This window comes from Budorcas taxicolor, chromosome 7, assembly GCF_023091745.1.
Source record: "Budorcas taxicolor isolate Tak-1 chromosome 7, Takin1.1, whole genome shotgun sequence".
Classification (NCBI taxonomy): domain Eukaryota; kingdom Metazoa; phylum Chordata; class Mammalia; order Artiodactyla; family Bovidae; genus Budorcas; species Budorcas taxicolor.
The window spans coordinates 3,327,703-3,345,321 of record NC_068916.1 but is presented as its reverse complement, the minus strand read 5'-3'; the positions used below and the strand labels follow the sequence as shown (position 1 = coordinate 3,345,321).

Below are 17,619 nucleotides of genomic sequence, written 5' to 3'. Positions count from 1 at the left end.
GGATGCTTTAGCTGGAGGTCAAAATAACTTTAATTAGCATTTGATATTTGAAAGGCAAAAAAAATACTAAAAAGTTTTAACACACTTGGTCATATAGGCTCACAGGTCCCTGTGAAACAATACTTATTCATTTAACCAAAGTGACAATAAAAGATTTCAAAAGGCAAATAAGTAACAGCTTAAAATTTAAAAGCAAAGAAATCTGCACAATCTGTTAGTAAAAGCAGCATTCCAAGAAAACTTTATTCTCTTAAGAGAAAGAAACAAAATCCAGTCCTATGCCATCTACTCTTAATCCATTTACTTAGTTAAAATTGAATCCAATCTTGAGAAAATCCTGACCACATGCAAAAATGTTTTCCCAATGTTCCTTTTCTAGAAACTTCTCCAGCTTTCTGTATCCTATGTTATTTTGTCTCTCATTTTCTTTTTCATTTAGAAACAACCAGCTCTAGGAGAAAACCACTTTTTATCTTTTAACAAAATGTACTTCCATCCTTACATCTTCATTTACTGAAAACATGTTTCCTATTTTCCTTGCATACTGAAATGTTTTCCTCATAATTCTTAATCTTAGAGCATTAATTTCTAGCAAAAACTAAGAAGCAAGTAATTATAAACTGTCATGTCAGCATTTTCTGATCAGACTATCTCATAACCTCTAGAAACATGCATCTTCCCAAAGCATTATTTCTTTCCTCAACATGGTACAAGATATGTGTCTAATAAACACAACATCTGTACTTTCCCTCTTGTAAGAGAAAAATGGGTAAATTTAGACCTGTTTAGCAATTAATGTTCTAATATTTATCTTATTTGAAATGCCCGGCATATTCAATGAGTTCCTATCATTCAGTGTCAAGTTACCAAGATTTAGAGAAACTATTTTAGATGGACATTTTCAAAACTTATCATACCTATGTGTGTGTTTGTGCTCAGTCGTGTCTGACTCTCTCCTACCCCATGGACTGTAGCCCGCCAGGCTCCTCTGTCCATCCTCCAGGCAAGAATACTGGAGTGGGTTGCCATTTCCTTCTCCAGGGGATCTTCCCGACCCATGGATCGAACCTGTGTCTCTTGCATCTCCTGCATTGGCAGGCGGGTTCTTTACCATTAGCACCACCTGGGAAGCCCCAGTTATTCCTATAGAGTTTACCAAAAAGCTGTTATCTCTGTTACATATACTTAAAAGTTTAATTATATCAGGTTATTTTCCTCATTGACAGATTTTATAACAGAAACAATGTGCACTTACTGACGTTCAGTAACCCTAGGAACAATAAAAGTATTTTACTTGATGACTCGAAAGACAGGTCTGTATTAATTAAACCTACAAGCTTAAGCTAACTTTATTCTAGATATTAACTCAATATTGACTGTTTCCCAGGTCACATGAACCTGAAATGTATTCTGGTGAATTTCTTTTGTATTGCTTAGAATTTATATAAATGCTTAATTTACTTTAAGCTAATTAAATACTCATTGACATGTTACTTTTTTAACATGTTAAATTTATAAGTTAATTTTTTACAGGTTAACTTGTAAAAAGTTAACTACAAGTTAATTTCTAACTTAAAAATTTACAAGTCAGTGTTTACATTTACAAGTTAATTTTTACATAATGCGACACAGCACTGAAGACCATATAGTTTTCTGGCTCCAGTTTTAACAGGCTTCTTCCTTTTCCTCCTCAGTCTGGGGGCTACAGATTTGGGATCAGATAGTTCCTGAAAGCCCAGGCAGAACAGTTACATTTTAAAGACTGGGGAGAGAAATGCAAGCTCCTTCCCCCTGCTCCATGTTCTTTAAAGTCCTACTAAGTAACCTAAGGCTGGAGTCTCAGGCAATGTGGGCTGTGTTTGTATTTTAAGGCTTAAGTGCTCAACCCATACACACAATGAGGTGGAGACTTGCAGGAGTGGTGGGACAGACAAAAGCACAGAAAACAAAGATCCTGATACGTTCACTGACTAAGAGTCAACATGTATCAATGACAGAAACTTAAAGACACAAACAAGAAACAAAGACACGGTATTATTGCAAGGCGGCCTCGGGGGGACTTTGTCCAGTCCAGCTCCTTTCTCAACTAGCCCTTCTGCCAGCTGGAACACAAAACAGAAGTACGGGGGCTCATGAAAAGGTGAGCCAAAAAGGAGTCTCCGAGATGAAAACGATGGGAGTGTGGGTAAGAGAACCAAGGGAGAGGTGAAGGGAGGCAGGACTGAAAAGACTGGAAAAGAGAAAGAGATCGCCGTTAACGCACCTGCTGTGGATGCCTATTCAGGCACCAGACTTGGTGCTTCCAGAATGGGCCAGTGAAGGAGCTAACAGCCTGTCCACTGCCCACCAGGGTCATCAGGCCTGAAACCAGCCAACTGTAGTCATCTGTGGACTCCAACACACAGGTGGGACCTTCACCTGCACGTATATCAGTATATAGAAATAAAATCCTTTATGATTATACAGTGGAAGTGACAAATAGATTCAAGGAATTAGATCTGATAAACAGTGCCTGAAGAACTATGGATGGAGGTTTGTGACACTGTACAGGAGGCAGTGATCAAGACCATCCCCAAGAAAAAGAAATGCAAAAATGCTGTCCAATGAGGCCTTACAAATAGCCGAGAAAAAAAAAAGACGTGAAAGGCAAATGAGAAAAGGAAAGATATACCCATTTGAATGTAGAGTTCCAAAGAACAGCAAGGAGAGACAAGAAAGCCTTCCTCAGCGGTCAATGCAAAAAAATAGAGGAAAATAATATATTGGGAAAGACTAGAGATATCTTCAAGGACATTAGAGATACCAGGGGAACATTTCATGCCAAGATGAGCTCAATAAAAGACAGAAATGGTATGGATCTAACAGAAGCAGAAGATATTAAGAAGATGTGGCAAGAATACACAGAAGAACTGTACAAAAAAGATCTTCATGACCCAGATAATCACGATGGTGTGGTCACTCACCTAGAGCCAGACATCCTGGAATGTGAAGTCAAGCGGGCCTTAGGAAGCATCACTACAAACAAAGCTAGTGAAGGTGATGGAATTCCAGTTGAGCTATTTCAAATCCTAAAAGATGATGCTGTGAAAGTGCTGCACTCAACATGCCAGCAAATTTGGAAAACTCAGCAGTGGCCATGAGACTGAAAAGGTCAGTTTTCATTCCAATCCCAAAGAAAGGCAATGCCAAAGAATGCTCAAACTACCGCACAGTTGCACTCATCTCACACGCTAGTAAAGTAATGCTCAAAATTCTCCAAGCCAGCCTTCAGCAATACGTGAACTGTGAACTTCCAGATGTTCAAGCTGGTTTTAGAAAAGGCAGAAGAATTAGAGATCAAATTGCTGACATCCGGTGGATCATCGAAAAAGCAAGAGAGTTCCAGAAAAACATCTATTTCTGCTTTATTGACTATGTCAAAGCCTTTGACTGTGTGGATCACAAGAAACTGTGGAAAATTCTGAAAGAGATGGGAATACCAGACCACCTGACCTGCCTCTTGAGAAATCTGTATGCACGTCTGGAAGCCACAGTTGGAACTGGACATGGAACAACAGACTGGTTCCAAATAGGAAAAGGAGTGCATCAGGGCTGTATATTGTCACCCTGCTTATTTAACTTCTATGCAGAGTACATCATGAGAAACGCTGGGCTGGAAGAAGCACAGCTGGAATCAAGATTGCCGGGAGAAATATCAATAACCTCAGATATGCAGATGACACCACCCTTATGGCAGAAAGTGAAGAACTAAAGAGCCTCTTGATGAAAGTGAAAGAGGAGAGTGAAAAAGTTGGCTTAACACTCAACATTCAGAAAACAAAGATCATGGCATCTGGTCCCATCACTTCATGGCAGATAGATGGGGAAACAGTCGAAACACTGGCTGACTTTAGTTTTTTGGGTTCCAAAATCACTGCAGATGGTGATTGCAGCCATGAAATTAAAAGACACTTACTCCTTGGAAGGAAAGTTATGACCAACCTACACAGCATATTAAAAAGCAGAGAAATTACTTTGCCAACAAAGGTCCATCTGGTCAAGGCTATGGTTTTTCCAGTAGTCATGTATGGATGTGAGTGTTGGACTGTAAAGAAAGCTGAGCACTGAAGGACTGATGCTTTTGACTTGTGGTGTTGGAGAAGACTCTTGAGAGTCTCTTCGATTGCAAGGAGATCCAACCAGTCCATCCTAAAGGAGATCAGTCCTGGGTGTTCATTGGAAGGACTGATGTTGAAGCTGAAACTCCAATACTTTGGCCATCTGATGTGAAGAGCTGACTTATTTGAAAAGACCCTGATGCTAGGAAAGATTGAGGGCAGGAGGAGAAGGGGACAACACAGGAAGAGATGGTTGGATGGCTTCACCAACTCAATGGACATGGGTTTGGGTAAATCCCAGGAGTTGGTGATGGACAGGGAGGCCTTGCGTGCTATGGTTCATGGGGTTGCAAAGAGTCAGACGTAACTGAGCAACTGAACTGAACTGCACTGGCATCCGGTCCCATCACTTCATGGCAAATAGATGGTGAAAATATGGAAACAGTGACAGACTTTATTTTGGGGGGCTCCAAAATCACTGCAGATGGTGACTAAAGCCATGAAATTAAAGATACTTGCTCCTTAGAAGGAAAGTTATGACCAACCTAGACAGCATAGTAAAAAACAGAGACATTACTTTGCCAACAAAGGTCTGTCTAGTCAAAGCTATGCTTTTTCCAGTAGGCATGTATGGATGTGAGAGTTGGACTTATAGAGAAAGCTGAGTGTGGAAGAACTGATGCTTTTGAATGCTTTTGAACTTAATTGGAAAAGACTCTTGAGAGTCCCTTGGACTGCAAGGAGATCCAACCAGTCCATCCTAAAGGAAATCAGTCCTGCATATTCATTGGAAGGACTGATGCTGAAACTGAAACTACAATACTTTAGCCATCTAATGCGAAGAACTGACTCATTGCAAAAGACCCTGATGCTGGGAAAGATTGAAGGCAGGAGGAGAAGGGGACGACAGAGGATGAAATAGTTGGATGACATCACCAACTCGATGAACATGAGTTTGATCAAGCTCCAGGAGCTGGTGATGGACAGGGAAGCCTGGCGTGCTGCAGTCCATGGGGTCACAAAGGAGAAATCTGCTGATTTAGTCTGTTCCGTCCCAACCAGACTTCCTGGCAGCAGGAGAATAAAGGTGGGAATATTTGGATGGTCAGACTTCTGGCCACTACAGGATGTGAGGTTTGAACCTCTGTTGCTCTCATAAATCTCCGGTCAGCGACAGCCTGCTAGACCAAGATCTGCAAGGTGAGAGGCAAGCCTCTCCCGTCTCAGACTTCCACCAGGGTGAGCCATTGCTGGCCAGAGGGAGCAGGCCTTACAAACTGAGAGGAGTGACACTGTCGCTGTGTGATGCCCCTCAGAAGGACAGGACAGAAGCAGGAGAAGACAGAGAGGATGGAGAGGGAAGTAGAGCGATGTCAGGGGAGAAAAGGGGCAAAGGGGAGGGGAAGCATGAGAGTAAAAAGAGAAAGGGGAGAAGAAAGTGTTGCTTGAATGAGGATACTGAGGCCCTCAGGGGCCGGGAAGGCAGACTTAGCAAGTGTGGTGATGCTGAAACTAGGGGTTCAGGAGGCTGCTTGTCACACAAAAGGATGCTGCATTCGGTGGGCCCGGAGGTGCCCAGATCCTCTCCCAGGAAGGGGACTGTGTCCCTTTGCAGAGTATGTTACTGATAAAGGTTCCTGGGCGCCTTAATTAATAGAAATTGGTAAGAGGCCAGACAAGAAAGGTTGGTGAGGCTGGGACTCCTGTTGCAGCAGGAGGGTGCAAACACAAGTAAGAGGTTGCCTTGCCGGGTCCCTGGTGGAGAAGGGTAAGCGGGTTCCTTCTATGGGTGGGGGGAGGGCGGGTGAGGGCTCAGGCCTGAAGGGTGGCTTAGGTGGTCTGCCCACCGTCCTGATGGTGCCATGTGCAGGGTGCATGTGCAGCGCCCTGCTTTTGCTCCTGCCCCCTCAGAAGAGGCAGTTGGGATTTCGGTCTTTCTGTATCTTGTTCATGATCTGCCCAGTTATCTATGCATGCTGGGTTGCGTTCAGTCTCTTATACCTTCCTTTGTATTTTGTTGCTCTGTCCAGGGGCAAGCACTGAAGCAAAGGGTCCCTGTTTCAGGTCCCAGCCTGTCTCAGCCTCACGTCCCTGTTCATTCATAGCAAATGTTCTAAATGTCCACCCCGTGCCAGATCTTGCTCGGGTTTCTGGCGACACAGACACACTGTACACTGACTTCGACTTAGTCCTGCCCGGCCACAGTCCTGTCTGTGGCCGCTGTGCGCAGTGCTGGGAGGGGAAGGCCTGTGGGGCTCAGAGAGCTGATCATGTGGGGAATGACCACAGAGGGGCCTCCCTGGGAACGTGAGATTAGCCGTATGACCCAGGGGAGAGGAGGAGTTCTCGAGAAAGGGTTGATCAGTGTCAGCAATCAGTGCCAGTCTGGTGGAGCTCAGTGAGAGAGGTCTGGGACGGACGGGGCAGGGCACAGCGCTGGGATAGAGCACCATTTGTCAGGGATTTGTGTTTGTGCCCTTGAAGCTGTGGGATCTGTCCAAAGCGGGGACGGAATGGGGCCTGTGGCGGGAGTGACAGTCTTATCTGCATTCTGAAATGATCACTTTGGCGCACGGAGAAGGGACTGAAGAGGCTGAGCGAGGAAGCAGGAAGGCCAGCCAGGCGCTGGTGCAGGGAGATGCTGTGACACAGAATTTTGAACTGAAGACTTTGGAGAATAAGCTTTTTCCCCCCGCCCTGGAATTCCTGTACCTGTCTAAAAGCAGAGCCTCCCAAAAGAATTCCAGTGTCCTAAATCCCCTCCCTAGGATCAATGAGAGAAATATTTGTAATAGGGAAGAACATATCTTCATATTAGATCTGTTTCTTTTACCTTTAGAATACTTTTACAATATCTTTTTATTAAAAACTCAAATAGAATACAAAGGTATTCTGTTAATAATACCTTTGTATTCTACTTGAGTTTAAAATATTGCAGATAGCCTGAATACAGCCTGTATACAGGCTAGCCCATTATCAAGGCTCTGACCTTTAAGGATATAACACTTTTCCATTCATATAAAAAGTCGCAAACAGTAACATTTGTCTTGTTGTAGCTTTACAGGAACACTGTGATCTGACTTATGTGGACCAAGAAGTTTGCAACAACCAACCAAGCCCCTCCCTCATCTTGCCTTTAAAAATGCTTTGCTGCAACCCTTTGGGGAGTCCCAGGTTTGAGGGGGACAAGCCGCCCTTTATCCTCATGTGACGCTGCAATAAACCTTTCCTGGCTTCAAACTCCGATGTTTTGGCCTGTGTGGCCTCACTGCATCAGGCACACAAACTTGCTCTTCAGTAACAGGTTGACTCTTTTCACCTGATAACCCAAGGAGACATTGTCACAAAACTTGCAAATAGTCTCCTAAGGACCCAAGGGAGGAGACAGATGGGCCCCCGGGCTAGACAGGTGGTGTTCGTCAAGTGGAGTAAAACTGAAGCTTTGTTCTCACCCAGAGACTCCAAGGACAAAGCTAGTGGCGAAAGCTGAGCTCTACTAAAATAAAGAGGTAAGGTACCAACTCCTAAGGTCAAGGAAGACTTCCCTGTCTGCACACGCACAGGAAGGCTTCTTGAGGATCGAAGAGGGAGTGGGCCTCACTCCACAGGAAGTGTGGACAGGCATGCACCCATTGGCCTCTGTGGTGGGATCCATCTTAGAAAAAAGTGCACACATATTTAGGGGAAGGTCTTAGGGCAATCGGGTGTAAAGAAAGAAATGATAAAGGTCAAAGGTAAACAAAGACCTGGAAGGATTGTCCTGTGTCTAAGTGATTTAAATCACCTTTTTACTGCGCTCCTCATTTAGGACATCCACTCCCTTCACAGGATATATTATCTTGGCCTAGCTTCTGACACTGTGGCCCTCCCCGTTAGAGGGAACGCCCATATCCTGTCTCTCTGGGTGCCTATTTCTGCCCTGCTTCTCTTAACCGTCTCTGTGTGCTCTCTCCTACACTGTGCTGTGTCTCTGATAATAAACTTTGTATCTGCTTTTACAGTTTTTGCCTCCTTGAAACCTTGCTTTCAGATAAGAGGGGAGAGCCAGGGAACTTTCCTTCTAGCCTCTATCCCCTGGTGGTCCAGTGACTAAGGTTCCTAGTTTTCATCCAGGCTTTGTTGTCGTTGTTCAGTTGCTCAGTCGTGTCCGACTCTCTGTGACCCCATGGACTGCAGCGCGCCAGGCCTCCCTGTCCATCACCAACTCCTGGAGTCCACCCAAACCCATGTCCATTGAGTCGGTGATGCCATCCAACCATCTCCTCCTCTGTTATCCCCTTCTCCTCCTGTCCTCAATCTTTCTAGCATCAGGGTCTTTTCCAGTGAGTCAGCTCTTTACATCAGGTGGCCAAAGTATTGGAGCTTCAGCTTCAGCATCAGTCCTTCCAATGAATATTCAGGCTACTTAAGTTTAATTCCTGGACAGGAAACTTAAGATCTCTCTTTAGGACTGTTCACTGCTCTCCCTCTGAGATCAGACCCATTTATCTTTCTTAAAAGCCATGTGTTTTCCTTGTAAGTACCTTTTGCCCCCTTTCTCCTTTGCTCCCCCATTAAATTGGCATATAAGCCCCAAATTCTGTCTAGTACATGAATAAAAACATTTTCTTGCTAATCTGTCTCCTGTTGGTTTAATTCAGGCCCCAAGTACTGAATCTAAGACGGTAGAGAAAAAGTCTTTCTGCCCTGATACATGCAGCTAGGAGAGGGACTGTCTGGCAATGAAAAGTAAAATGGGTTCAGGACATTTAGAAGATTGTTGATCACTGAGGTCAGGAGCGTAACCTGGAGAGACAGCCTGCCTGCGTTCATAATCTTGGCTCTGCTACCGTGGCTCAGGCTGCCTTGCCTTGGGCGAGTTACTCTATCCTTCTGTGTACTGTGTTGCTGCAACAACTGCAAGACTCTATGATTTAAAAATGGTACATTTTTCAAAGCCTGAGGGTCTGACCTGCTTGTGGTAGTTCCCGCTGAGGCTCCAAGAATAACCACCTGAACACTGCAGGCTTTCTGGAAAAGGGAATGCGTTTTAGAAGCTCTGGCTTTGGCAAATAAATAAACGCTCTGGCCTGTAAGGTACATGGCTCTTCTGTCTCAGGTTCTCGGCCAGAGCTAATCACATGGTCTGACCTCAAGGGAGCAGGTGAGTCAATCTATATAAAATATTCAGCTGTCATTTTGTGAAAGGCTGATGACCAATTGCAGATTATGTTGCAAGGGATGATGTCATGCAAGTGTGTATGCCAGAAGAAGGGTTTAAAGGTATTGGTCTATTTGGACATTAAATTTTTGAACACTTGCTGACTACTAAGAAATGGCCAAAAGGGAAGAGGAGTTTGACATGTTAGGACATTAAAGAAAAGGTGGATTTAAGAATTAAACCATTACATGACTCTTCCAAAAAGCAGAGAATCATTCAAAAGCGACCCAAAATGATTCCGATGTCAAACAAAGCAGGTTGTACTCAAGGGTGTCAGACTTGAAGGAAATGTTGCAAATTTTATATTTAAGGGGGGTGGTGGGAGCGAAAGGGGAAGTAAAGACTGAAAAAGTTTAGTAGCAGTATCAGTAAATCATGTTTTCATATGAGATTTATAGTCATGGAGAGAATAAAGTTCTGTTTCCTTGCCTGAGTTTTATATTGAATGCACTGGTCCAGAAGGATTTGTATCACAGTGGATGGGACAACATTCTGCTCTGAACGAAAACTAATTCTTTTAGAGACATAATCTGCTTACCAAAACCAGTCTTTGATTCATTTTACTTTCAGTAAAGCCTGAAAGCAAAGAACTGGCAAAAAAAAAAATCAAAATGCTTCCTGGCATAAGAGGAGCGCTATGAGAGTGTTGTTACTTTTATTTTCTGGGAGCGCAGTCAGCAGGATGTGGCCGCGCCATCACAGCCACAGCCGAGCCTCCACACCTCTGGTCTGCACTGCGGGGACCATCGCTGCCTTTGGAACCCGGCAACAGGCACGGAGTGGGAGGTGGTGGTTCTGTACTTTTGGCTACACTGACCGAGACCAGAGTCAGGACTGACCTGGTGGTACCGTGGGCAGGAATCTGCCTGCTGATGTAGGGGACATGGGTTCGCTCCCCAGGAAGATGTCAAATGCCGAGCAGTAACTGAGCTCACACACAGCTACTGAGCCCATGCTCCGGAGCCTGTGAGCCACAGCTGCTGCAGCAAACTAGTTTGCCTGCCTAGAGCCTGTGCTGAGACAGGAGAAGCCACCGCAGTGAGAAGCCTGAGCACCGCAGCAAGGGAAAGCGCGCGCAAAGCAAGGACGTCCCAGCACAGACAAAAACAAATTTAAACAGAAGAAAAAAGACCAACGTCAACTGGTATAAGCCATTTCATGAGCCAGCACTAGGCCTGCAGGGACCCAGAGGCTTTCAGGCAGGCTCCTGCTTTCAGGGGACCCCAGTGTGCATTTCCATGCCCGCCCCTGACCCAGGGGGCTTCAGATGCTGTCTGGCTAAGCTTGGGTCATATGTGTATTCCATCCTACCCACAATGATAGGGGAGAAACGAATCTTCAAAGGAAAATTTCCATCCAGAAAAGGGACAGAAATTGAACAGGTGAGGGTGAGATAGGCTGAGACCTGGGACCCTTTACAGTAAGCAGTGCCTGCACTCAAACATCTCCTCCAGCAACAGACTACAAAGAAACTGCAAGGGACGGGAAGTGACTGCACGCATGCACAAAGTGCATGTGATGAGCAACGGGATACAAAAAAGCCAAAACCCAGCTGCCGCTTCTGAGGTGCCGGGAGCAAAAGCTGGGTATCACGTGACCCCTGCACAGGGGCGCAGCAGAGGAGGCAGGCAGCGACGCCACCCTCCCAGGCTGGGCCCACCAGCCCTCTCCTACCCTCATCCCAGGTTAAGTGTCGGGTGGGTGTACTCTCCTTCGGCTCTTGTCTCCTTCTATCAGAGATTTGGAATGGTGGACCAAGTGTAGCTGAAACAGCGTTTTATTAAGCTGGCAGTATTTGTAAGGACAGACAAGTTACAGCTCAAGCTGGAAGCAGGCAGCAGACTCCCACGGAGCAAGGGCAGGCCAACCCAATGTCGTTGAGTCACTAAGTCGTGCCCAGCTCTTGTGACCCCAAGGACTTTGAGCGCCCACCAGGCTCCTCTGTCCATGGGATTTCAGGCAAGAATACTGGAGTGGGTTGCCATTTCCTTCTGAAAGGTTGTTGTTGAATCACAATGCCAGGATTCTTGGCCCCAGAGGAGAAGAATTCAATCCGGGGTCAGAGATGAGGCTTGATCACTCAGAGCTTTTGTGTAATAAAGTTTTATTAAAGTATAAAGGAGATAGAGAAAGCTTCTGATACAGGCATCAGAAGGGGGCAGAAAGAGTACCCCCTGCTAGTCTTCAGCTGGATGTTACATAGTCACTAGCAGTCTGTTAATGAAAGAAAGGAATGTCTTAAAACTCTGAATGGCACCAGGCCCCTCACCCATAAGATGCATTTTGGGATAATCTTGGCACCAAATGGTTTATCTTGGGCCATAAAATGATTAACTTGAATCCTGAAGAAGGGCAGATCACCATACAAACAGTTTCATTTACATAGATTAGAGGAACAATATCTGAGTATAACATACTGGTCTGTCAAGTAGGTTCTGAGCCAAAAGGCGGAACCGACTTGAAGACAGAGTTTGGGGTAAATGCATAGGTCATTAGCATAACTTAAGATCAATATTTCCATAAGAAAAAGGCATTGGTTAACTTCAAGTGAAACCAGGTGTCATTATGGCAACACAGTATTTTAAGAGAAACCTTTTAAATTTGTATAGAGAAGGAAAAAATATCGCTAGTTTCCTCCTGCTGCTTAAGAGAGAGAAAAATGTCTGACACTTGCAGGCTATTTCCTCCGTTTGGAGACCCCTGGCCTTCCTGCCGGTTACTCTCTCACTTCTCTAGCACATCTTCCTGACCCAGGGATTAAACCTGTGGCTACTGCTCCGCAGGTAGATTCTTCAACACTGAACCAAAAAGAAAACCTGAAGTCACCCATAAGCTGCCCCTATTGCGCTCGTTTTCTGCGTTTTTATACTGTCTCCTTCCCCTGGAACCTGATTCCTTACCCCCTATGCAAATAGGGGGTGGTACCCACATTTGCCTTATTGCTTACACCCAAGACCAGAGGTTCTCACTCAGGTCCTGGACTGCCCCTTTCATGGGCTTTTTTTTTCTTCCTCTGCATGGTTCTACCATTTTGGACTCTCTTTTTTTCTTTTCCCCCCGCTATTCTAGTTACCTGACATAAGAAACCAGTTCCGACGGCCTTCTTGGCTGGCCTTTTACCAATTTCTATTGATTACAGAGTCCACGAGCCCAGGTGTTAACGCAGGGACTGGGGAATGCAAAATCTGGGGGTGGAGAGGGGCTTTAGCCCCCTTTTCTCTTCAGAAGCCTCTTCTGAGGAAACCTCAGCTCCTTCTCCAGAACTGCGCGGGGCGGGGCGGGGGAAGGGGGTTGCGGCGGGGAGGGTGGCGCCCTTCTCTGAAGCTGGGACCCATGCGCTGCGGTTTCTCCCCACCTGACACGCTTTTAGCCAGGGCGCAGTGGCTGCCATCCTGCCAACTCTGGCGTGACCTCCAGGGCGCTCAGGCTTCGCGCCTCTCCTGTCCTCTCCTCTGTCCCTAGCTCAGAGCCTGCCACACAGTAGCTCCTGGGCGCCAGGCAGAGCATCAGGGCCTGCCAAGGCCACCGCACGCCCTTCTCTTGTCCAGGCACACGCTTCCCCCCCGCGACAGAGCGGCTGGAACACCGAGACCCCGCAAGGCGGCTGCCCACCTCGGCTCGCGGCACCTTTTCAAGGGCTAGTCTGGCGGCGGCTGCGCCAGGCGGTCCTCACCGGAAGGGGGCGTCCGAGACACCGTTTTACCGAAGGTCGGAGGAGGAGCAGCGCCATCCCAGCTCGAGAGTTAGGGTTACACGATGAAAGGCACGCGCAACGTCCAACACTTGACCCCGCAAATGCTACCCCAGCTCCTCCAAAGTTCAGGCGCTGGGACCCAGGCTGAGCCAAAGAGGTGCCCTGCGCCAGGAGCAGAGGGCGCCCAAGCCTTGGGGGAGCTAGCTGCTACCAAGAGGCAGCGGCTGGTGGGGAGCCTAGCAGGAGGGCGGGACTTCAGAGCACAAGAGAACGACAGATAACTTTTCCAGAAGGTTTTCGAAGGGAGCCGGGGAGAGGCGGGACATTGACCGGACCCTGACAAGCAGCGGCCGTCCGTTCCACGTGATCTTAACCTCCCAACCTGGTCAGGAAAGCGCCCCTCCCGCCCCCGCCCCTCCCGCGGCTCGGCCGGAGAGGCGCTCCTGGGAGACTGCTGCCCGCAGTCCAGCTGGGACCCCCGGCACCCCTCTGCCTTGAGCGGCCGTCCCCAGCCCGGAAGGCCCAGGCACCTCCGCGGGGCTCCGCCTGCGGCACCAGATCCCGTCAAGGGCCGCCCCACCATTTCCTCAAGTTCCGCGCCCCCACGCCGCAGGGCTCCAGCCTTGACTCTCCCCGCCTTCCGCAGTCAAGCTGGACCTTGCCTTCGGAGCGGCGCCCGGGGGTAGGTCTCCAGTGGGGGCTGGAAAGGCCCGCGAGGGGCGGGGCCCTCGGAGCCCAATCGCGACCCTCCTCCGAGCGCCCCGCCCACCCTCCAGCCCGGGGCAGGGTCCGCGTCACTTCGTCCAGCGTTGCAGGGCACCTGCGACCGACTGCATCACTTCTGACCCGCGGGTCTGCCGCCTAGAGCGAGGTGTTCGCTCCCTGTCACTGCGGGAAAAACGAAGCCCCTGTCGGCTTTTCAGTCCGGCAGTGACCCCGCCCGGCACCGGCAGCCCAAGGACACGGACTGGAGAAGGGTTTGGCCGGCGCACGGCGCTTGGGGTCGGCTCCAACCTCTGTCCCCCTCTAGTGACTCCGCATCCCGAGCTCCGGCCGCACCCCTTCCGGGCCGCCTGTTCCTCCCGGGCAGGCGCGCTGGGCCTGGGTCTCCGCGGGAAAGGCCCCTGGCGCCGCGCCCGGGCCTCCTTTCCCGGGCTCCGCGTAGGTGAGCGCTGTCCCCACGGGCCCCTGCGCAACGTCTCACTCCGCGCGCGCCGCCCCCACGACTCCCGCAGGGCCTGACGCCCCCCAGCTCCAGTCTAGTGCGAGCAGCCCAGCCAGAAGGGAGGCAGCAGCCAGGCAGGAGGGCCCCGGGGCCTCCCGGGGCCTCCCGAGGCCCACAGCTTGGCATCACCTAACTCTCCAATCAGGCCTCCGTACCTTCATCTCCTTTTCCCCAGGGCCACTGACTTTTTAAGCTCCTCTTCTTTAAGAAGCTTCCCTCCTGCCCCCATGATTCCCTGTGGGCTGAGCTGTGCGCTTTTGCCAGAGGGCTAAAAAGGGGTGATACCCAATGCCTGGGGATTTTCCCGAGGGTGTGGTCAGGGAAGGCCCCACTGAGGTGACATTTAGGGTTGGAGGTTACAGTGGGAGGCAGTGGGGAAAGCGGTCTAGGAAAGGGGAGGAGCCAGGAAAAAGTCACCAGGTGGACTCTCTGGTTGGGAGAGGGTGTGTCCCTTCCCTGTTAGGGAGAGGAAGAGAATAGCAGACAGGGCCTACGGCCCTGTGTCCTGGAGGCACCCTGCTCATCACACCGTTTTCTATCGGAGAAACGAACTCAAACCTTGGACCTAATGTTGGGGTGGGGAAAAGCTTGATTTCCTGTAATCTTCCATATAAATGGTGGCCCAGAGCAGCTCAGTCTGAGTCTTGCATTGGGTTTGTTTCTGGCTGCCCCACCACACACGTCTAAGCCTGGCTCCACTTGGCAAAGAAAATAAAGGAAACTTAAGAAAACTATTTTCAAGGGATGAGATCGAGACAGGTTGGGTGGGACCTGGGAACTTTTGCTGCAGCGCTGCAATGTTCGCACCTGGACACACTTCTCAAGCAACAAAATACAAAGAAACTATCACTGTTTAGTTGCTAAGTCATGTTTGACTCTGCCACCGCATGGACTCCAGCAGGCTCCTCTGTCCATGGGATTTCCCAGGTAAGAATACTAGAGGAGTTTGCCATTTTCTTCCCCAAGAGATCTTCCTAACGCAGGGATCAAACCCGGCTCTTCTGCTTGGCAGGCAGATTCTTTACCACTGAACCACCAGGGAGGCCCACAAAGAAATTCTTAAGGGACTAAGATAGCTATGTGCATACAGTAATTGGGGCAAATTATAGACAAAAAAGGTACAAAAAGGCTAAAAATAACCAACTGCCACTTCTGAAGAGCCAGCAGAAATGCAGTATTGCACATGCCCCTCTCCTGCATTCAACACCACATAAGGGGTGGGCAAACCACCCAAGCCACCCCTCCAGTCAGGCCCCCTGGATACACGGCATACTCTCACCCTCATATTAGGAACAAACTCACAGCCCCCCACTCCATCGGGGAGAGAGCTAGCAAGGAACCTGTTCCTTGTTTTCCCCTCCCATCTGGGGCAGCAGGGGCCCCGAAGAGCCTCCTCCTTGGATCATGGGGACGGATTCTGGTTGCCAGCTCTCTACCACCCTGGCATCACCTTGCTCTTTTGGCCCCCGGGGCCTGAAGAGACCCATGCAACATCTCCCCACCTTGACTGCCTGCCTGATAAGATGTCATTGAGGTGGGTGGCAGCAAGGGGGCTGGGGATCCCCTTGTTGTGATGGCTGGTCATGGGATGCTGACTCACTGCCGGCCAGACCACCTGACCACAAGCGTAGGCGGAGAGGGCCCTGCCAGGGAGTTCCCCGGCTGCCGCCTTGTTTACCTCCTGCAAACCTTGGGGGAGGGCCGGGGGAGGGCCGGGCTCAGGAGTGAGGCATGCTGGGAAGGCCAGAACCACCCCACCCCCACCCCCACCCCCATCCCCGCTCCCCAGCCGGGGTGGTCTGCCTGCTTCCCAGGCCCCATTTCCTCCCACCCACCTTCTCCCTGAGCTTTCTTTCCATTTGTCCCTGCAAACCCACCACTGTCTCAAACATTATAAGGCAAGAAAGCAGATGTTTTCCTAGGGGCAGTCTCTGTCTCAGCTGCCTCTGTTGAAACACAGAGGCTGTGCCTGGAGTCCTTCCCGAAATCTGAGGTTCCCTAGAACCGCAGGGCTTTGGTGGTGAACTCCTCACACTCTCAGCTGGGGATGATGAAGCTCTGGCAGGGGGTCAGGAAACCAGCTCTTGCGTTGCCCAGGGCTGAGTGACTCTCAAGCTGCTGAGTCACACAGGGGCACCTGTGGGGTGCCTCCACCCAGCACTGCTCCCTCTTTGTCCCTTAACTCTGTCTGTAGGGCAGTAGGCAGAGAGGGTCTTTTCCCAGGCTCAAAGTAGGGATGCCGGGAGAAGCCTGAGAACAGACTGTCCTCTCTACAGGGTTCTAGACAGCAGTTCAAAGCCTTGCCTTCTCTGGAGCTCTCTGGGAAGGACAAGCCACCCCTGTGAACAGGTCCCAGTTGTGCTTCCACAAGCATCGCACCAGTGCATCTGACTAGCCAAATCCAACTGACCTTCCTGTGGTCTCCAGGTTTCCCCTTATTCCTTTAAGTTTTACCTGCTTCCACAAACCCCACCATGAAGAAGCATGAATTTGACTCAGCAGGTTTGACTTTCTACTCACAGAACCATACCTGGGAGGGTTCCTAGGGTGACATACCTTCTCGACTACCTTCTTCTAAAACACTCATCCCAACCCCTTCCCCCAGGCTGTTTGAACAGGTCACTTTTGTCACATAAAACTGGAGATGCCCAGCACAGGAAGGAGGTAGGCTGTTGATCTGCCTATTGGGCTGCTCATGAGGCCAACAGACCTGAGACCCCCTCAGGCCCTTGGGTACCACCTGATGACAAATGGGTGTCCAGGCACCAATGGCGAGTCTTTTAGGGAGCACTTGAACACTTGGTGGCTACTGAGGCTCCAGGAAGCCTTAGCAAGCCCTCCGGGTCAGGTGGAGATGGGAGTATTTTGTGCTGTCCTGGCACCTCTCAACCCTACCCTCTGTCAAACTGGGAGCTGCTGCTTGCGCTTCAGTTGCGAGGGTCTGTCCCTCCACGACTCAGTAAAGGGCTGTCATGGAGGATGCTGGGGATGGTGGAGTGGGCTGCCACCTGAAAGGCTGATGGCTTCAAAGGGAGGGGCTTCTGCCAAGAGTGGCAAGGTCAGGACAGCACCTCAGGAGCCAATTTGTTCTAGATGGCGGTGCCCGCTGAGCGCCTAGGAGCTTCTTGGCTTCGGGCTTCTGTCGCCCACCTTCCTCCTGCACCGGGCATCTCCAGGCCGCCTGGGTTCTGCTTTGCTGAGTCACAGCCAGGACCAGACCTGGGAGGGGTCCCCAGGTGAAGAGGCTGACGAAAGATCTTTGATGTCGGAGGAGGGGGCCGGCCTCTTGGGGTGCCTGGTGCATTACGGGCAGTGATGAAAGGGGGCGGCAATGAGGGGGCCCGGCGGCGACGAGCGGGCAGTGAGCCTGGGGCTCCCGGAGGGCGGCTCGCGAGCCCCGGCC

At 49.6% G+C, this 17,619-nt stretch overlaps 1 long non-coding RNA gene across 2 annotated transcripts in view; it reads left to right on the top strand.

Annotated features, from left to right (window-relative positions):
• The window catches only part of LOC128050581 (uncharacterized), a 66,216-nt gene extending 58,027 nt beyond the window's left edge, over positions 1-8,189 (top strand). For both annotated transcript variants that reach the window (XR_008199679.1, XR_008199680.1), the window contains exon 4: positions 7,154-8,189. This is a non-coding gene — a long non-coding RNA (uncharacterized LOC128050581). The remainder of the gene's footprint in view (positions 1-7,153) is intronic.
• Positions 8,190-17,619: the final 9,430 nt, after the last annotated feature.